Below are 21,993 nucleotides of genomic sequence, written 5' to 3' on the forward strand. Positions count from 1 at the left end.
CTGGATTTAATGTCAGGGGAAAACCTTTACCTTTACCTTACAGTGTAAATACATCTTCCAGTGTAGGATCTTGGTCACTGTTTTTAACATTGTTTTAATATTTTATGCCTTGTCCTTTTTAAGACCAACTAACACATTTTCATCACATCATCATAATTTTGCATCCAAATAATGTTAACGGGGGTGACGGTGTCTTCTGCATATGAATTAGCAGCTTTTGGCTCTAGTATCATAGTGTGTTGCATCCTATAGGAAAATTACCCACAGAAAGTTTACAGCAATCATTTTTAAAAGGGCGATTTGCTCTAGAAGTATTTTTTCTTAGGGTGAGCGGAGTGTGCATAATGAGTACAGTTGAATAAAGTTTTATTGCTAGTTACAAAATTAAGATTGTAAGATTGGGTTTTTGATTCTTCATCCTGCCCACTGTCAAGGTTACAGAGGTGATTGTGAGTGTTGTGCACATGAATGCAGAAGTAGTATTTGACCACACAACCGAAAGAGTTTGGAATCTTGCTGGTGCACTGTGCTGGTACACTGCATTGGAATAGAGATTGATGTTAGGTTGTCAAGGAAGTAAGATATGTGGCAAAAAGGTTGCTCCTGTCAGAAGATTTTGTTTGCCTTCCTTTGCCACTGTTGCATGAAACTGAAGAAAGTTCAAACCACTAGGGATCCTCACTAATCCCTGGAATTGATGGTCTAATCAATAGGGACATGATACAAAACCAACACTACAGCATAATTATTGAAAACTGTTATAATAAGTATATCCCTTTATAATAAATGAGATTTTCATTGCAATCGTTGAGTATCAACCAGAACTGATTACTGCAAGATCTAAAAAAAGCAATTGTGTGATGTTGGGAAGCAAAGAGATGGGCTGAAAAATAAGTTTGTTTGTGTAGCATTATGTCAATGTACTAACTTCAATCACAAAATAATTTAGCAGTCCCTGAAAATAAGTCCCATTGAGCTAAATGGGAGCTGCTTTTCAACAGATGCATATTGGTTACATTTTAAAGCTTTATCCTCTTTCAGAAGCAGGCCCCATTGATTTCAGTGGGATTTTGTTTGCTAGAAAGATACACTGTATGGGACAGAACGAGTCTCTGTCTGCACATTAAGCTGGGTTTAAGAATACTTTATAGCCTTAACTTCAGATATATGTCCATCATTGCTGAGAGGGTGAAATAATTCAGCTGCCTTACTCTGAATCTATATCCCTGGAAACACTATATACATTTTCACAGGAACAAGCTTCACTGAACAGAAGACAACCTACTTTTGAATAAATACATAGAGAATCAAGGTGCAAATCTCAAAAATACACTGGGAATAAAGAATAGAATTTTCTATACAGCTGTATTTTCCTATGCCTTTTCAGCAGATATTATTGAACCATATTTCACTGCCAATGAAACTGCACTAGACCTTGCAAAAGTTGCTTTTTGGACTACGACTCCTACAGACTACTAGTGACCTGTGAATGTCACCCTACCCTCAACAGTCCCGCTCAGGTCTTGAAGACCCAGCCCATAACTTTCCTCATTGAGTCTATCCACTTGGAATGCAGTCTTCTACTTTTCATATTGCCTTCTACCTTCCCAACCTTTATTATTTTTTCTAGTGAGTCATGATCTGGCCAACATGTAATAGCCTAAGTTCAGTTGTCTTGGCTTCTAGGGTGAGTTGAGGCTTGGTTTTTCATGGGACCCATTTATTTGGGTGTTTCTTTCTTTTCATTTAGCAATTCACAGTATCACTGGAACAGCCTTTACATTGAGAAACACTATTCAAGCTGGAGATCCCAGATTCCAGGATTTCATAGGACGCAGCCATAGCAGTTAAGGTTGTATCAAAATGCTACAATTGTGGTTTGGAAAAGGAGGGATTGTTTTATGGCTCCCAGATACTGGCTGCAAAACCCACCAGTAGGTTTTTATCTTTTGATAGCAATTTTTCTAGTCTAGTCCAACCACCAGATGACAAATCACATATATTGTATTAGATTGGTTACTTTATCTTATTGTGTGCTGCACTATCCCTAAGAAATACATCTGACTTGAACCAGGAGAAGAGCTTTTCAGTGGCTACACTTAAGTTATTTCCAGAGGCAGGTTTGACTTCTACCTCTTTATCCTGCTTAAGAAGGTTTTGAAGATAATAAATGTAATTTCATCTCCTACATCAATCCCACCAATATGTTTTTAATTTGCTCTATCCCATTGCTCTGAACTGCTGCAACATTGCCACTTCATTTTAATTAAAGTGATTTGTATTATTTGTGGATGTACATATAGCTGGGTACCACTGTTTGTTACCTTGAAGAAAGATGAGATATGTACATCTTGTAAACCACAATGGCTTTCTAGTGAGCAACTAGCATCCTTTGCTTAGAAATTTGGAAGTATCAGAAGCCCAAAAATGCTAAGGAATCACAAGCTGCCTTGAATACCTGATTAATATCCTATTCTACTTTTCTGTTCCAAATCAGTAATGCATTCTCCGTAATAGGGTTGAGCACAAATCGGTTTTTAGCCGTTTCCTTTGGCCAATCCAGCTTCTTGGGTTTGTTCAGGTGCCCAAAACAGCAAGGGCCAAGCCATCACAGATTCCCATCAATAATAGGACCAAATGACAGCCAGTTTCAGCTCCTTCTCCTATATTCGGCATCACAGTTCAATAATTTTTTTATTTTTCTTTATTTTCTTGATTCTTTTTATTTAGTGGGACTGACTGGGTGTTAGGGGTGTGCAGGATGGGTGGGTAGTGTGTGCACATGTTTGGAGGCTTGGGAGAATCACCCTTTTAGCTTTTTTTTCTCCTTCCTTTCATCTCCTTCAAATACTTCTAAAAGTTAATAATAATTATTAATCCCAGAAAATGAAAAGAAAACCCTCATTATCTGAAAACTGCTACCACCTAGTTACCTCTCCTCTAGAGTAGAAAGTAGAAACAGCTCTAGGGAAGCATTAAATCCTAGGCAGAAATGAGATTGAAGTGTGCCAAGAAAAAAGAGGGTTATTTTAAAGGAAGCTCAGGGAGGATGGCTCCAGGTCATCATTCTTCCTTCCCTGGGACTCCTTAAAATTCTTTGGAAAGAGTGTGTGGTGTGGTGCAGGTCTAGGAGAGAAAGCATGCCTGCCTGCCTGCCTGGAGCACCTCTCCTCTAGAGTAGAAACAAGTTTAAGAAGCCTCATTAAAATGCCTTGGAAAGAGTGCCTCGTATAGTGAAGGCCCAGGAGAGAAAGCACTTGTGTCTGCCTGCAGCACCTCTCCTCTAGAGTAGAAACAGCTTTATTGAAGCATCAAACCCAGTCTCCTCTATAGACAGAAGGGAAAGGATTGCACGAAGAGTGGTATCTTAACTCTGATGCTTTTAATCCACATCTGAATGAAGGATATAAGGACAAATAATACCTAAAATGACGTGAAAGGAGTCCTGTCCCATCCCCCCATAATGGCCTGAATAGTAAATGAATCTTTTGGATTCCCAGAATAAAAACAGATTTCTGTCCTTCCGAATTTAGGAGGATCCAAGAAACAGATCAGGACCCCCACCAAAATCCAGGACACTGAAACGGATCACAGTTTAACCCAGATTGCACAAGCCTAGTCTATAACAGTTTCTCACTAAGGCTTACAACTCACCTGTCCTAATTCCCCCCCCCCCTTACATATTAAGGGTAGGGTGTGTGCCAGGTGTGTGTGTATTTTCAAGATGACTTAGGGTAACCCCATGAATTTCATAAGGTTTTATTAGGCAGGGAATACTAGAAATACTAGAAATATATTTTCTTGAAATATAACCTACAGCACCTGCTTTGTTTGTGGTCTCCCGTCCAAATGCTAATCTGGCCTGACCGTGCTTGACTCTAAAATCAGATGGGATTTTGTGTCTTTAAGTTGTTTGGTAGCTGTAGGTAAATGAAGGGGGGGGGTGTGGTTTGAAGCAGAGATATTTTATTTTATTTTATTGGTTTGCTTGTAGAACATTTCCCTTTGGCACTACAGATGTGCTCAGTTTCATTCCTTCTCTCAAAGCCTTTCTATCTCGACTAAACAAACAGGAAAGCCTTCTTCCAATATGAGCCCTTTTCCTCCTAAAGCAGGGAGGAGCCCTATTCCTGACACCATTAGCCTTTTGAACAGGATTTGCGGCTTGCGCAAATAGATGGCTCATTTGTCTTACACCAATTCAGTAATTATTCCAAAGCTCATTAGTCAGGTTCCCCCTCCCCCTTTTGGAGATGACTTTGCTAATTTATGATCTCTAAGGGATGTGTGTGTGTGTGTGTTTGTGCATATATACACAGAGAGGGGCCGTCTTTTCCCCCAATCACACTTTGGGGGACTTTTACAATTTATTTATACAGATGGCCTTTTCAAAATGCAATTTCATTTGTCTTTTAAAGGAATGAGTTGTGTACGTGTGGACTCGCAGCACAGTTGCAGTGATGAATTTTGTTGCCACTAAGAGTTTTTTCGCCAGCTGAACGTAGGATCTGATTCTCCCTTCTTAACACAAGTGTCATTTAAGGACACAAAACATGAGCTTCCTGCCTTTCCTTATGTTTTTTTTAAAGCAATGCTACCAGCTCAGTCCTCTATACCATCTATTTAGAAATAAATCCCATTGATATCAGTAGGTTGCTGCTCCATGTGACTTGACCTTCTGACTTATCCTACAGCTCCCTAAGGAACCAACCTGTGTCTTTAATAGGGGTGTGAGATGTAATCCAAAATAGCCAGAAGGCAGAATGCTGGGTCATAGATCTGTAACCTGGACTCAAATCAGAACTGGATTGTACTTATTATTTTATCATGGCCTTCATGAGTTTTCTGACTTCTTTGCTCAGAGAGGGTTTACCTTTGCCTTCCGCAGAGTCTGAGAGAGTGTAAGGTAACTCAATGGCACCCTGACTACATTTACCAGTTAGCAGGGCCATTGATACATTACTAACTTCCAGTTTTCCATATCTACCAGGTAGGATTGATATAAAAATTAGGAGAGAAAGGAAGTCAAAGCCCTAACCACTGAATTGCTAAATTTGATGACCAAAAGGTTGGCGATTTGAATCCGCAAGACGGCGTGAGCTCCCACTGTTAGCCCCAGCTTCTGCCAACCTAACAGTTTGAAAACATACAAACGTGAGTAGATCAATAGGTACTGCTTTGGTGGGAAGATAATGGCACTCCATGCAGTCATGCCAGTCATATGACCTTGGAGGCATCTACGGACAACAACAGCTCTTTGGCTTAGAAATGGAGATAAGAAGCACCCCCACCCCCAGAGTTGGATATGACTGGACTTAATGTTGGGGAAACCTTTACCTTTTATAGGATTTGTATTGTATTCTGCCTCCAGTGTTGAATAAGAAATAAAGTTGTTGTTGTATTCATATTTCTATCAGGCAGTAAAAGGTAGGCTCTGCAGGGAGAACAGTTTAAAATAGGCATTTGCAGCTTGCTGGAATGGAGCCTAGTGGAGACCAAACTCCATGAGGAGTTACTTAAAGAGCTGGATATGTTTAGCTTGGAGAAGAGAAGGTTGAGAGGAGGCATGAAAGCCATCTTCAAATATTTGAAAGTAGGTTATATTGAGGAGGTTGTCAAGCTTGTATTCTGCTGCTCTAGGATTCCAGTTGCAGGAAAAGAGATTCCACATAAATATTAGGATAGCAAGCCCTGTTTGAGGGAGCAATATGCTGCTTGGGTGTGTGATGGAGTCTCCTCTGAAGGTTTTTAAACAGAGGCTGACTGGGGTGCTTGGTTGTGTATTCCTGCATGGCAGAAGGGGGCTGGACTGGATGGCCCTTGTGGTTTTTCTCCAGACTCTAATGCAGGGGTCCTCAAACTAAGGCCCGAGGGCCAGATACGGCCCCCAAGGTCATTTACCCAGCTCTCACTCAGGGTCAACCTAGGTCTGAAATGACTTGTAAGCACACAACAACAATAACAACCCTATCTCATCAGCCAAAAGCAGGCCCACACTTCTCATTGAAATACTAATAAGTTTAGATTTGTTAACATTGGTCTTCACTTTAATTATTGTATAGTTTTTAAGTATTTTTGCACTACAAATAAGGTATGTGCAGTGTGCATAGAATTCATTCATGCTTTTTTCAAATTATAATCCAGCCCTCCAACAGTTTGAGGGACTGTGACCTGGCTCTCTGTTTAAAAAGTTTGAGGACCCCTCTCTAATGCCTCTGGATTCAGAAGTTTTCCTGGTTTTTATTAAAGGCTTAGAAAGCATGATCATCAAGTTTGCAGATGACACCAACTTTGGAGGGATAGCCAATACTCCAGAAGACAGGAGCAGAATTCAAAATGATCTGAACACTTTAGAGAGATGGGCCAAAACTAACAAAATGAAGTTCAACAGAGACGAATGCAAGATACTCCACTTAGGCAGAAAAATATGAAATGCAAAGATACAGGATGGGGGACGCCTGGGTCGACAGCAATACGTGGGGAAAAGATCTTGGAGTCCTTATGGACAACAAGTTAAACATGAGCCAAAAATGTGATGTGATGGCTAAAAAAAGCCAATGGGATTTTGACCTGCATCAATAGGAGTATAGTGTCTAGATCCAGGGAAGTCATGCTACCCCTCTATTCCGCCTTGGTCAGACCACACCTGGAATACTGTGTCCAATTCAGGGCACCACAGTTTAAGGAAGATGTTGACAAGTTGAAATGTGTTCAGAGGAGGGTGACTAAAATGATCAAAGGTCTGGAGAACAATCCCTATGAGGAGCAGCTTAAAGAGCTGGGCATGTTTAGCCTGCAGAAGAGAAGGTTGAGAGAAGACATGATGATGGCCATGTATAAATATGTAAGAGGAAGTCATAGGGAGGAGGGAGCAAGCTTGTTTTCTGCTACCCTGGAGACTAGAATGCAGAACAATGGCTTCAAGGTACAGGAAAGGAGATTCCATCTGAACATGAGGAAAAACCTCCTAACTATGAGAGCTGTTTAGCAGTGGAATTCCCTGACCTGGTGGGTGGTGGAGGCTCATTCTTTGGAGACTTTTAAACAGAGGCTGGATGGCCATCTGTCAGGGGTGCTTTAAATGTGATTTTCCTTCCTCGTGGCAGGGGATTAGACTGGATTGCCCACGAGGTTTCTTCCAGCTCTGTGATTCTATGTGCCCCTCCAAATATGGTCACATCATCCCCAAGCCAGACACCTTTCCCCCATGATAACTCTTTCAGGAGTGATTTTCCCTTCCAAGGGGAAGATTTCTCTCATCTCACTTGTCTCACTGCAGATCTTAACTATGAGTCCTTTATAAGTTGGATCTTTGTAACTCTTTTTTCGATGGAGTTACAAGCTGGGTAGATGCGGGAAATGCCATGGATGTAGCGTACCTGGATTTCAGTAAGGCCTTCGACAAGGTCCCCCATGACCTTCTGGCAAGGAAACTAGTCCAATGTGGGCTAGGCAAAACTACGGTGAGGTGGATCTGTAATTGGTTAAATGGACGAACCCAGAGGGTGCTCACCAATGCTTCCTCTTCATCCTGGAAAGAAGTGACGAGCGGAGTGCCACAGGGTTCCGTCCTGGGCCCGGTCCTGTTCAACATCTTTATTAATGACTTAGATGAAGGGTTAGAAGGCAGGATCATCAAGTTTGCAGACGACACCAAATTGGGAGGGATAGCCAATACTCCAGAGGACAGGAGCAGGATTCAAAACGATCTTGACAGATTAGAGAGATGGGCCAAAACTAACAAAATGAAGTTCAACAGTGACAAATGCAAGATACTCCACTTTGGCAGGAAAAACGAAATGCAAAGATACAGAATGGAGGACGCCTGGCTCGAGAGCAGTACGTGTGAAAAAGATCTTGGAGTCCTTGTGGACAACAAGTTAAACATGAGCCAACAATGTGATGTGGCGGCAAAAAAAGCCAATGGAATTTTGGCCTGCATCAATAGGAGCATAGTGTCTAGATCTAGGGAAGTAATGCTACTCCTGTATTCTGTTTTGGTTAGACCACATCTGGAATATTGTGTCCAGTTCTGGACACCACAATTCAAGAGAGATATTGACAAGCTGGAATGTGTCCAGAGGAGAGCGACTAAAATGATAAAAGGTCTGGAGAACAAGCCCTATGAGGAGCGGCTTAAGGAGCTATGCATGTTTAGCCTGAAGAAGAGAAGGCTGAGAGAGGATATGATAGCCATGTGTAAATATGTGAGAGGAAGCCACAGGGAGGAGGGAGCAAGCTTGTTTTCTGCTTCCCTGGAGACTAGGACGCGGAACAATGGCTTCAAACTACAAGAGAGGAGATTCCATCTGAACATGAGGAAGAACTTCCTGACTGTGAGAGCTGTTCAGCAGTGGAACTCTCTGCCCCGGAGTGTGGTGGAGGCTCCTTCTTTAGAAGCTTTTAAACAGAGGCTGGATGGCCATCTGTCAGGGGTGATTTGAATGCAATATTCCTGCTTCTTGGCAGGGGGTTGGACTGGATGGCCCATGAGGTCTCTTCCAACTCTTTGATTCTGTGATTCTAACTCTGGGACTGCCTGAATTCCCCTCCTGCCCATGGTTCTTGGATTATAAGAAACAAAAAGAAGGAAGAGATGTTTGGCCTTGTCTTACCCCTCCACAAAAGCTACAAGTTCTATTTTCCCTTCTTTATTGGCTGTAAGAAAATTATGAAGTAGGGTGGCTCACCTTTCCTCTATGGAGGGCAGAGTGTTATCCTGTGCTTTTGCAGGAAGCATTTGAAGCATATTGCAAAAACAATGGTTCCCAAGCCTTGGTCCTCCAGCTGTTTGGACTTCACCTCCCTGAAACATTAGCAGCCTTGAACAATGACCAAAGGCTGAGAGGAGACATGATGAGGGTCATGTATAAATATGTGAAGGGAAGTCATAGGGAGGAGGGAGCAAGCTTGTTTTCCACTGCCCTGGAGACTAGGAAGCAGAACAATGGCTTCAAAGAACAGGAAAGGAGATTCCACCTGAACATTAGGAAGAACTTCCTGGCTGTGAGAGCTGTTCAGCAGTGGAACTCTCTGCCCAGAGTGTGGTGGAGGCTCCTTCTTTGGAGGCTTTTAAACAGAGGTTGGATGGCCATCGGTTGGGTGCTTTGAATGCAATTTCCCTGCTTCTTGGCAGAGGGTTGGACTGGATGGTCCACGAAGTCTCTTCCAACTCTAGGATTCTATGATTCTATTTTATCTGTCGGCCTATCTGTTTTGGGGATTGCCTGTTCCTCTACTTTTTGGGGGAGTGCCTGTTTCTCTGCTTCATGATGAGTGACTTAGGGAGTTGGGTATCTTTATCTTGGAGAAGAAAAGGTTGAGAGGAGGCATGAAAGCCATCTTCAGATATTTGAAAGAAGGTCATATTGAGGAGGTTGTCAAGCTTGTATTCTGCTGCTCTAGGATTCCAGTTGCAGGAAAAGAGGTTCCACCTAAATCATGGCAAGCCCTGTTTGAGGGAGGAATACGCTGCTTGGGTGTGTGATGGAGTCTCCTCTGAAGGTTTTTAAACACACACTAGAGAATGAATCCACTTTAAATCCGGTTTCTGCCTCCTGCAGAATTCTGGGGTTTGTAGTTTAGGGAGGAGCTTTTAGCAACCTCACAAAACTACAAATCCCAGAATTCTGCAAGAAGCAGAAACCAGATTTAAAGTCGATTAATTCTCTGGTGTGATGAGGTCCAGAGACTGGCTGGAGTGCTGGGTTGTGTATTGGGGAATGCCTGTTTCATTGCTGTGAGAGACATGGCTACCTCCCAGGAAGGAAAGCCTCTTCTCCTTGGTTTTTTCAGAATCCCTTTGATCCTCGACCTAGGAACTAGAAGCTGTTGCCTCATTTCAGTTTTGTAATGTACAGATTTGAACAGTGTTTGTTTTTAAAATCAGAAGAGGGCAGTGCCTGAGGCTGCTCTTTCTTCCCCGAGCTCCCGGCCTCGTGGAGGCCAAAGTGTGGCTGACTGGGACTCGGCTCCCACCCGCCCGCAGCGCCCCCAGCAGCCGGCCCATTCAAGCCCTTATCTGGCGGGGCCCTCCATCCCTGGCCGGCCTCTCTGTCGCGCGCTGATAAGGCAGCTGCTGCGCCTCCGCCGTGTCTCTCCGGGCCTCGGCCGGCCTTTTGGGTACAAACCGGGGCTTTGTTCCTCGGGTCCGGGGCTCTCATTGGCGAGGAGCACAAAAGCGCACGCTTCGTGTGAGTGTGCAAAGCGGAGGGAAGAAAGGAGGGAGGCTTCTGTCTGTCACTGATCTCCCAAACTGATAGAGAGGGAGACGTGGTTTTCAAAAAGCAAGGAAAAAGGAAAGAGAGAGAGAGAGAGAGAGAGAGAAAAGGGACTGAGTCAACCCCCCCTTGGGAAGGAAAAGAGCCCCCTCTCCAAGAGCGCGGGGGCAAACCAGTCTCCCTTTGGCCCTCTGCTTTTTCTTCTCCGCCTCCGAGTTGCGTTTCATCTCTCGGAGCGAGCAAGCAGATGGTTCCCTTCCTCCGACCATTTTCCTCCCCTTTCAGGGGTTTCTCTCGCGTCTTTGGTTGGGAATGAGGGGTTTCCGCAGCTACCCTCTTCCGGGCGCGCGGGCTGCTTCTCTTTCCCCCTCTTTCCCCTCCTTTTATTTATTTTGTCCTAGCCGCCTCATCACACTCGAGAATGAATCCACTGTAAATCCGGTTTCTGCCTCCTGCAGAATTCTGGGGTTTGTGGTTTAGGAAGGAGCCTTTAACAGCCTCACTAAACTACAAACCTCAGAATTCTGTAGGAGGCAGAAACCGGATTTAAAGTCGATTCATTCTCTAACATTCATTACAATAGTGCGGGGGGGGGGGGCGTGGAGACCAGGTTCATTAAGGGCTGTTTTAAAAAAAATATTAAATTAATACACCGAAGAAGCCTTGTCTTACTTAGACGGAACGCCTCAACTTGCCCTCAACTTTCCTCCTTTTTGTTAGGACTAGTCTGGAAAACAAGCCCTATGAGGAGTGGCTTAAAGAGCTGGGCATGTTTAGCCTGAAGAAGAGAAGGCTGAGAGCAGACATGATAGCCATGAAAGGAGGTCATAGGGAGGAGGGAGCAAACAATGGCTTCAAACTACAAGAAAGAAGATTCCATCTGAACATTGGGAAGAACTTCCTGACTGTGAGAGCTATTCAGCAGAGGAACTCTCTACCCCGAAGTGTGGAGGAAGCTTCTTCTTTGGAAGCTTTTAAACAGAGGCTGGATGGCTATCTGTCGGGGGTTCTTTGAATGCAAGTTTCCTGCTTCTTGGCAGGGGGTGGACTGGATGGCCCATGAGGCCTCTTCCAACTCTATGATTCTATGATTCTATTATCTATGTTGGATGGTGTGAAATTCGGAAAGAAGTCCCACAGAGTTCAGTCGGTGTCTAAGGACGGATTTAACCTATAGGGTCCCGTCCTCCCCAAAATAAGATTTCCTTCCAACCCACCAACTAGTATTATCATATTCAACATGGCCAAGTATTTCTCCTAAATCATATTATCAGAGAGTTGGAAGAGACCACAGGGGGTCATCCAGTCCAACTCCTTGCCAAAAAGGAAAACACAATCGAAGGACACCCAACGGATAGCCATCCATCCTCTGCTTAAAAACTTCCAGGGAAGGAGACTCCACTGAACTCCAAAGAAGCATATCCCACTGTTGAACAGTTCTTGCCCAACTTTTTCTTTCCATTTGAAAGGATTTACAGGCCTGGGCAGCCAGTGTGGTGATTTCCAAGGCTTGTACGGTGACTAGGACAAGGGGGGAAAAAAGCCAAAGGAAATATCCCCCACCCCCCACCAACCATTTTGTTGGGTAAACTGAGCTGTTAGGCTCAAAAATAAACCTCTGTTGGGGTGATTCCACCATAAAAATAGCAAAGTAACAGAAGTAAACTTCGTAACAGCAGAAACTTACATGTGATTAGCTGGAACAAGCTTTCACTCCATAGAACGGCACAAGATTGCAAAGTCAGAACTTTAGGTTCAAAAGTATTTATTGAAGTAAAAGACATACATTCGTGATAGAAAAGGTCTTGGAGCTAATTAGCTTACTAAAGCTTATCTTCTAAAGAGGTAAAGGGGTAAAAAGTTAATGCAGCTACATTTTGCCTAAAGAGAGGCAAAATGTGTATCCTCATAAGTAGAAAGAAAAGTAGAAGAGACTGGAAAAAATGGAGAAGGCCATATGGCCAGCCCAGGGCAATAAAATTACATTGAAAAAGAAAGTTCCCTCACAGAATTCCATTCCTACATCATCAAAGGGGAGGAAGCAGTGGCAAGGAGGAAGAGTAAAGACAAAGTATAGAAATGTGTTTGGGGGGTGGGGGGGGGAGAGGAATCCCTCAGCCTAATCCTATCTCTAGTCTACCTACTCACTGAGGTCTGGAAACTTGATGATACCAGAGACTTGTGCAGTCCAGGGGTGAAACCCAACACATTTAAGAAAAATAAATCTTACAGGTGTGTCTTGGAAAAAGCAACCCACAGACTCAGATTCCTTAATATGGAGCTGTTTCCTTCGGGGAGCTTTCTCACACTTTACATACCCCTAACTCTCTTGTGGAGTGTATTTTGTAAACATGACCTTAAGAAGTCCATTTCCAAAGAAAGTGGCTTGCCTGCCTTGGTTTACCCCAATCAGCAGTCCCAGACTTCTGGGAGAGTATGCCTTTGAAAGAGAAATAGACCCTTGGCTATAGCTACAGATCAAGTATCTGGACGAAGAGACGCGCTGTTTTAAGTGATACCTTGCTGTTGAAAGGAAGAGAGACTTTCTGAGTGGTCCGAAGTCTACAGAGAGCTGGGAAGAAGAAGCGTGTTGAATGGATTTATTTGGAGAAGGTTGGGAAGCGCCGCTGTCCAGGGCGCTGAAATAGTCTTGGCGTAAAACGTTCTCAATACAGCCTTCTGGACTATATTTGTGCCTTCCCCAAAGGAAGTCCCTTCCAAGGAAGCGTATATATATGGACCTGTTAAGGTCATGTTTACTTAGTACATTCCATATGTGTATGTGTGTGTTCCTTCAAGACACCTCAACTTCATAGGGTTTTCTTGGGTAAGGCACACTCAGGGATGTTCCTCCCTCTGAAATAGAAGGTCGCCGGCTTTCAACCAAGCCTGCTCCACCACTGCATGTTTATTTACCACTATCATGTCTGGTTTCTTCAGTTTGCAAGTGTGCTCTATGGAATTGTGGTGCGTTTGTTTCCATTGTTGTGTAAGTGCGTGTTTGTGGAGAAATCCCCTCTGCTCTGAGCCACGTGGCTGGTCTCCAAAGAGGTTGCTTTAGCTTCTCCAGGAGGGTGCGTTTGAAGTTTTCCCTTCAGTTGTCACATTCTTAGCTGGAATTTGAGAGAAGGCTAGCTTTCTTTACCTGTGGGTGTGAATCTTTGTTATTGGGAATGGGATTGCCTGTTGGAAGTGAGTGTGCAAAAAGGCCGAGCCCAGTCATGTTTTTAAAAAAAGAAGAAAAAAACCCGCTTAGAATCACCCTCAAAACATTCTCCTAAAGACGAACCAGGGACAACAATAAAGTGTTCCTGATCACTTTAGCTAACTGCCTTGCATAATTTCATTGGCTACGGTGTGTGATGTATTTCGAAATAAGGTTTTATTTTTAATCCATTCATTTGGAAATATGACCTTATCCTCGCACTTTTTCTCCTTAGAGGATTTCTAAAATCCCCCATTTGGTCCTTGGGGAATGTTGACAAACGTCATGTCTTCATTTCAGGCAAAGCCAACCAAGGGGAAAGAGGGGGGAAGGGGGGAAATGAAAGGAGAGAGAGAGAGAGAAAACACTTGGGGTTGTTTTTAATGAAAGGAAAAGCAAGGGAAAGAAGAACTTGGTTAGAAGTTGGTTGCTGTTGTTTCTTTATCCACATAGTTGAGGATGGGAGGGCCGTTGGTTAAAGCCTGGGACAAAGGTTGGTATTTTCTGGAGAGGGTCCTTAGAAGGTCCCCTGAAGTAGCCTTTTGGGCTAAAATGATGATTAGTAGCAAGGAGTTCCCTGTTGGTTTTGTCTGCCTAGCTGTTCCTCACTTCCTTTATTTAGCCTTCAAAGGCAGATTTGTGGCACAACTATCCAAAAGAAGGTACAGGAAAGGGAAGGGGCTTTCCTATGATGTGCGTCTGAAAGCAAAACTGCTGACGTGGCGCTTCTGAGGTTGGCATCGCCTGAAAAGTCTGGAAACAAAGGGTGGGGAAGGGGGCTCGGCTTACACCATCCTTGGGGGCCTCAAATGTCAAGTGGAGTCAGCCAAAGTTCGCGGGGGCTTGGGGCAGGGTTGGAAAGAGGCGTTTCCTGGGAGAGGCAGCTGTCCTTGGTGCTGAAATCGCTGGAGAAGCAGCTGGCCTCGGCGCTGAAACCCCTGGAGAGGCAGCTGTCCTTGGTGCTGAAATCTCTTTCGGTATACTTTTTTTCACACCTGATTTTAAGAGTTCAAACTCCTTCCACCGAAGCCAACCGGAGAAGGGATTCAGCACAGGGTTTCCTTTGAGAAGGAGATGCGAGCTATGGGTTCATTTAGCCCCATAAACAAACCCATCGCAAAGCCCATATTGCCCTGTGCTATTCATCTCCTCCTCAGCTTTTCCCTTTTGGAGTGTGACAACTTGGATCCTGAGATTCTTAGGAGCGAATCATAAAATCTCGACTTCAGTTGGACGCCCGGCACTGTTTGTCCTGTACTTTGCCGGTTCTTCTAATGCAAACAGCTTCTTCCACTGAAGGGAAATATGGCTGGGGGTGGGTGGGTATATCTAAAGGGTATACACTAAGAAGTATTTGCTTGTGGTACCTTAAAAACACCGCGGTTCCCTCCTCCTCCTCCTCTGGAAGATATTCTGTCAAGCGTTTCCAACTCCAGAGAGAAAGCAGGAAGGACAAGGGAAGGGCAAAGCGAGGAAAAGCCTCGGCGGCAGGCGCGGAAAACCTCGCCATTGATGAATTAATTGTCTTCCCGGAGCATAAATCAGTCAGAGCAATCGGAGAGGGGGAAGGGGAGCCTCTTGCCTTGCTTTGCCTTCCCATCCCCATTGCTCATCCCCTCCATTCTTGGGATCTGGGGTGTCTACAGTGGCTGGGGCTCCACTTTCGAGGAGAGCAAGGCTACGTGATGGAAAGTCGTGGAAGCAAATCTGCAAGCCCACAGTGTGGCAGAGTCTTTCTCCTTAGGGAGAAAAATGGAGGCATGCAATATATAAATAAGTGATGACGATTACGATGATGGTGATGATACGCATCGCAGTTCATTTTGGTGCCTTTGGGTATGTGATTGCCATTGAATGGATTGGGGATCACTTCTGTGCTCTTCAATTACCTAGGTAAGACAGTCTGCCCAACTCTTGACTCCTTGGTCTGGAGATAATTGATATTGCCCTCTATTTCTTTGTCACTCAAGATAGTTCATGTTCCCTTCTACTTCTGTGATACTGAAGATAGTTCATGTTTTCCTCTGTTTCCTACTTAGTCCTCGCTGCTGCTTCTTGCTCTTCCCTCCCTCCCTCTCTTAGAGTGGACCAAGGGCTCTCTCTCTCTCTCTCTCTCTCTCTCTGTTTGTGTGAGAAAATCCCTTGCCTGACTTAAACTGTCATAGAATCCCAGAGTTGGAAGAGTCCCCAAGCGCCACCCAAGGGCCAGTCTGAAACCATCCTGCCATGCAGGGATACACAATCAAAGCACTCCCGACAGGTGGCCACTCAGCTTGTGCTTGAACTCCTCCAGAGAGGGAGACTCCACCATACTCCACCACATTCCAGGCAGCATATATTCCGCTGCCAAACAGCTCTCCTTGTCAGGAAGTTCTTCCTAATGTTTGGGTGGATCTCTTTCCCATTATGTCCTAGTCTCCAGAGCAGCAGAAAGTAAGCTTGCCCCCCTTCTCAATGTGACATCCTTTAAACATGGCTCTCCTGTCCACTTCTCTCAGGTTTCTTTTCTCCAAGCCAAACATTCCCAGCTCCATCATTTTCTAGTAGAAGTGGTTTCCATAAGAAGACTCAACATGAGGAGAGAGGCTGTTTCAATAAACAGCTAAGAAACCTTGCCATAAGAGCCTCATCTGCCCAGTCCCAGAGTGTCAATCCTGGTCTGCGATGATCTGATGGAGGATAGACACAAACTGAGAAACAGAGCATCACACAATCATAGACTGGTAGAGTCAGAAGAGACACAAGGACCATCCAGTCCAACCCCATTCCGCCATGAGAAGTGACTTAGGGAGCTGAGTATGTTTAGCCTGGAGAAGAGAAGGTTGAGAGGAGGCATGAAAGCCACAGTCAAACATCTGAAAATATGTCATATTCTGCTATGCAAGAAAAATACACAATCAAACCACTCTAGGAAGATGCCCATCCAGCCTCTACTTAACAGCTTGAAAGAAGTGTGCGTGTGTGCAAAGGTTTGCCACCAAAAGCCTTTTTCCCTTACTTTTCTTGATGCCAAAAGACGGGTTTTAATGTATTGTCCAAGGCTTTCATGGCCGGAATCACTGGGTTGCTTTAAGCTTTTCAGGCTGTATGGCCATGGAAAACTTAAAGCAACACAAAATGGGTTTTTCCTCACTTCCATTGCCGCTAAAAGCCTTCCGGGGAGAGGTGGGGGGCACCTCCCTTGCCACCAAAAGCCTTTTTCCTTTACTTTTCTTGATGCCAAAACCATTTTTCCTCACCTTCCTCGTCACCCAGATCCTTTCCGCCTCACCTTGCTTGGTTCCAAGTCCCTATCCCCCCCCCCCCCCCACACACACACACACACCCCTCAGGTATATGAAGCTTTGAGTGTGCTTTTCCTGCATGGCAGAAGGGAGTTGAAGTAGATAACCCTGGGGTTTCAATAATATTTATTATTATTATTATTATTATTATTATATTATTATTATTATTGCACTGCTCAGTATTGGTCTAGTAGAGGGGAAATTCCCACCAAAGCGGAGGCGAGTGTGTGTGTGTATGCTCAGCAACTTCTCTGCCACTTGCCAATGCTTTTCTCTTCTCTCTCTGCCTTTCTGTGGCATGCTGCAGCGCAACGCACCTTGCGTCGGTGAAGGGAGGAGGGAAAAAAAGACACTCCATCGAGCCGGTCCGGAGAGTGACACCGCGCGGCAGCCAATCGGATCCGGCTGCTTCTTAGAGGCGGGGCCAGAGTAAGCCGCGCGGTCCAATGGCGGCGCGTGGAAAAGCCTGCGAGCAGGTTCGGCTGTCCCGGGCTCAGGCGTATACTTCCGCGCGTGGCGCTGGGGCTGGGCGGGAGAAGCCGGCGGGGCTTGGCGCGAGTCTGGCGCGCGCACCTTGCCTTCTCCTCTTCCTCCTCCTCCTCCTCCTCCTCCTCCTCTTCGCCGCGCTCCCTCCGTGCGGACGCAGAGGGTGATCCGGTCGCTATAAATCTGCGCCCGCCCGCCCGCCCGCCCGCCCGCCCGCTGCTCACTCACTCACTCACTCGCCTGCCTTCCATTTAAAGCATCCTCCCCCCTTTTGCCCGTCCTCAGTCCAGCGATGGTGCTGCAGCTGACTCCGATTGGGAGCTGCTAGCAACAAAAAAAGAAAGAAAAAAAGAAAGAAAAGCGGCAGGAGGCGGCTCGGGGAGGCTTCCCTTGCAAGAAAAACCCTTCCTTTCATCCCTTTTCTTTTCCTTTGTTCCTACCTTTTTATTCCTCCTCCCCCTTCTATATATTTTTATTTATTGAGTTGCCTTCCCTCTCTCTTGCCGTCATTTCTTATTTTTATTTTATTCTTAAAGTTTCCCCATTTCCCCCCCATTTTAATTTTCTTGCAACTTGTCCCGCCGCAATTTAGATATACATATTTTTTTCTCCTTTTTTGGGGGGGTGGTGGTGTTTGTTGCCTTGAGACCTCCTCTTGAGCATCACCATCCTCTTGAGCAGCTCTTTCTGGGGGAGAGACCCTCTTTTTGTTTTTTGAACCGAGGCGAGAAAGGTAAGTGGTGCTTTTTAAATATATATGTATATATAGATATTTGAAAATATATATGCAGCGATCTTATTGAAGGCTTTTTATACTGGGCGGGGGGTCCACAGAGGAAGGGAATGCATGCGGGAGGCAATGGAGTTGAAGGCACTGGTTCAGGGTTAGGAGTGCTGCCTTGGGAATGGGATTATCTCAGCCTAAGGAAGATGATACAGTTGATGATGATGGTTCTTATGATAAAGACCTTTCCTTGGTTTCGCGAAAGACCTTTCCTTGGCTTCTCCCTGCGATGAGGAGCCCCGGAGGGGCAAAGTTCACGGCCCCACACCCACCACCCACCCTCCTTCCCACCCGGGAAAGGCGTCTCGGGGATGAGTGCCGCTTTGAAGCGCTTAACGCCGCCGTTTGCGGATCAGAAGGGATCAACCCGCCCGCTCTAATTGCATTAGCCAAATAGCATTGGGTTGAGCTTGCCTGCCTGCCTGCCGCGGGTAGGGAAGGAGAGGAGCCGCCGTGGCGTGAAACACGGGTCCACGCGGGTCTACACAAGCCCCAAGGTTGCCCGAAGAGGCGCCTTTCTCCACCTCAAAGGGGGAGAGGCGGATCTCTATCTCTCTATCTCTGACAGCCACCTTCCAACACCTTCCTCTCCTTCCAATAGGGAGGATTGGCTTTCTTTCTTTAGATCTAGATATATATATATATATCTGGCAGCAGACGCCGTTTTCTTTGTTCTGAGGAAGGGATTGGGGAGGGGGGCTTTCCACCCACCCCAACGCGGCTTCAGCTCGCGCTACAGGCATTCCTGTTTCTGGTGTGTGTTTTGGAGGAAGGAGGCGAGTCCTAGGCGCTGTCCTTGGTGCTGAAACCGGCGGAGCGCTTTGTAGAACAGGTGAAGGGAGGCGAGTCCGAGGCGCTGTCTTGGTGCTGAAAACGGCGGTGCGCCTTGGAGAGCGGATTGGGGGGGGGGGGGCGTGTTCAAGCATAACGCCGCGGAAAAAAAGCAAACCCTTCAGACCCCAAACCGGTGCCTCAGCTTAGCCAACAGCCAGCCCTTCCACGGCCCCCCAGTTTTGAGCGGAATTATCCCCCCGCGGAGGAGAGGAAGGTGATCCTAACCGGGGTCCTTTTCTCCCCCCCCTCCCCCCCCCGTCTCCGTCTCCGTCTCCCTCCGCTTTCCCTGTTGTCAGCATTTTTGGAGAGGATGGCTAGCTAGCTACCCACACCCTTCGCCTCCTTTTGTTTCAGGCTCGCACTTCTCCGAAGCGATACGGAAGACATGGGGGGGGGGGGCAGTGGAGGTGTGTGTACAGTGGGGGTTTTCAAATCGAGGAAGGAAAAGGCTTGCGGCGGGTTTCGGGCGATCGCCTGTCTTTGACTCGTGCGTCTTTTCTGCCTGCCTTCCTCCTCTTTCTTCGAGAGGCTTTGCTGGGGTTCCTCCTCGTGTATGCCCAGCACGTTACTATGTAACGTTGCGTTACTCGCCTCTTGAGGAGCCTTGGGGTGTGAAAGAAGAGGGAGAGAGAAGAGACTGGCTCAAGCTTTCTCTCTCCTTGGAGTAGGGAAGACGCTAAAAACCCACGCGCGTGGAGGGTCATAATCTTTCCCTTCAGCTGAAGGAGAGGGAGGCTGACCTAGGTCTCTTTCTGGGGTTCCAGTCGATCGTTTTCAAGGTTAACCCAAACGAAGGTGCTGTGGGTCGATCCTATAGAGAAATGCACTGCCCAAAGCCAAGGCGCCCGATTGTCCTTGCTGAGGAAGTGTCAGGGTGCAACCTCGAGCCCGCGATCGGCGTGTGGATCGGAGAGGGTGGCGGGATCCCTCCGGATCGCGGCTGGGAGCTTTCCTGCTCCCACCGAGGGACAAAGAAGGGCCCGCCGCCATTCCCCCTTTTTTCCACAAGCGAGGGAAATGGAAAGGGGGCGTGTGAGGAGGCGAAGAAGGCGCTCGCGGAGCCAAAAGGCAAAAGCGCGCCACGCGCATTTCCTCTCCGCCCCTGAGCAAACTCGGGGGTCTTTTTGGCCGTTTGGGGTCACGGCAGGCTTTCCCAACAGAGTGGGAAAGTTGTCCGCTCCTCTCGTCACCAGCAAAAGCCAAACCCCCAACACGGTTGGCACCGACATCCTTAATGTGAGGAGGATGTGAAGACACCGAGAGGGTTCTCTCCAAATTGGGGGGGGGGGGCGTCCCTTCGCTGTGTTAGGGGCATCCCTAGATCAAATAGGCACCCCTAATTTGGTAAAGGTAAAGGGTTCCCCTGACATTAAGTCTAGTCGTGTCCCGACTCTGGGAGGTGGTGCTCATCTCTATTTCTAAGCCGAAGAGTCGGTGTTGTCCATAGACACCTCCAAGGTCATGCGGCCAGCATGACTGCATTTTCCTTCCTGCAGAAGCGCTACCTATTAATCTACTCTCCTTTGCATGTTTTCAAACTGCTAGGTTGGCAGAAGCTGTGGCTAACAGAGGGAGCTCACACTGCTCCCCGGATTCCAACCTGTGACCTTTCGGTCTGCAAATTCGGCAGCTCAGCAGTTTAACCCGCTGCACCACCAGGGGGCCCCTAGGTAGAAAAACCCCCTTAATATTGATATACTATAAGCACCTCTAGGTTGAAAGATACTCTTTGCATTGCAATATAGGTATCCCTGGATGGAATGATATCATATTGGTTGAAAGAACCCCCTTTCCTTACTGTAATACAGGCACCCCCTAGTTTGAAAGATCCTCTTTTTTAGTGCTGTAATAGCTATGCCCCAAAGTTAAAGGACCCTCTTTTTTAGTTCTATGATATGGGCTCCCCTAGATTGTGGTGGAGGCTTTTAAGCAGAGGCTGGATGGCCATCTGTGTGGGTGCTTTGAATGCGATTTTTCTGCTTCTTGGCAGGGGGTTGGACTGGATGGCGCAACCAACGCTATGATTTTTCTTGCTATGATATGGGCGCCTTAGATTGAAAGCCCCTCTTTTGAGCCAAGCTAGAATGGGAAGATTGGAAAGAGGGGGAGGGGCAGCCCAAAGCAACCCACTCTTAGGTGCCCTCTTAGGTTACGCCGAGGTGAAACCAGGCTCCACTCTTGCGCGTTCTCCCTTGTCAGCCAATAAAAAAAAGGAGGCTGCTGGTGGACCCCCACCCTTCCCCTCCCAAACTCTTTTGCCCTTGGAGCTAAAAAAAATGCCGCCTTGCTTGCACTGAAAAACTGGCGTAGGCAGCAACCCCCCCCCCCCCCCCATCCTCTTCTCCCAATTCCTGGACTTCCTTCCTCCCTCCTTCTTCGGCCCCTCCGTGTCTTTGTTCCTGGGCGAGACCTCATTGTCTGGTGAAGGTCGCGAAAAGGAGCCTTCTTTTTGGAGTCTGGAGGGGAGGGAAATGCTAAGTCCTCGCTTTGAGGGTGGGATTTGCACTTTCGCCCGCCGTCCCGTTCTCAGGGTGCATATTCAAGCCTGTATAGAAGGGATACAGATTGAGTCCACCATGCTTACGAAATCTGGGGGAGTTGTAGTTTCGGCAAGTCCCCAGCTGGAAAAGGCTTGTAAAACTACAACTCCTATGATGCCTTGGCATTGAGCCATGGCAGTTAAAGTGGTGTGAGACGGCATTTACTCTGCACCCATGGTGAATCGCTCTCAATAGGCAAGAATGGATACAGCGAAAACTGATCTCTCTCCTTTTTAAAAGCTGCTAATGGTCCACAGATGACTTTAGCTAGACATGTGTGAAGGTTAGGAAATCTCCTTTTCTAGATGTATCTCAGGGCCCTTCCACACAGCCCTATATCCCAGGATATCAAGGCTGAAAATCCCAAGGTATCTGCTTTGAACTGGGCTATCTGAGTCCATACTCAGATAACTTGTTATTTTCTCCCTTGATATTCTGGGATATAGGCTATGGGGAAGGTCCGTGGGTTAGCCGAGAGCCCCTCCACACAGCCTTATATCCCAGGGTATCTGCCTTGAATTGGGTTATCCAAGGGCCCCTCCACACAGTTCTATATCCCAGGATATCTGCTTTGAACTGGGTTATCTGAAGGCGCCTCCACGCAGCCCTATATCCCAGGATATCTGCTTTGAACTGGGTT

The 21,993-nt window shown here is 46.4% G+C and overlaps 1 protein-coding gene across 8 annotated transcripts in view; it reads left to right on the forward strand.

Annotated features, from left to right (window-relative positions):
• The window catches only part of ELAVL2 (ELAV like RNA binding protein 2), a 197,257-nt gene that overhangs the window by 24,802 nt on the left and 150,462 nt on the right, over window positions 1-21,993 (forward strand). For 4 of the 8 annotated variants that reach the window (XM_060762451.2, XM_060762456.2, XM_060762458.2 and 1 more), the window contains exon 1: window positions 17,227-17,928. The exons of 2 other annotated variants lie outside the window; for them this stretch is intronic. The gene's annotated coding sequence lies outside the window, so the exon portion shown is untranslated. Of the gene's footprint in view, window positions 1-17,225; window positions 17,929-21,993 lie in introns of those variants that run through there. 2 more of the 8 variants (XM_060762455.2, XM_060762457.2) reach the window with 1 other exon arrangement.

This window comes from Anolis sagrei, chromosome 2 (genome assembly GCF_037176765.1).
Source record: "Anolis sagrei isolate rAnoSag1 chromosome 2, rAnoSag1.mat, whole genome shotgun sequence".
NCBI lineage: Eukaryota > Metazoa > Chordata > Lepidosauria > Squamata > Dactyloidae > Anolis > Anolis sagrei.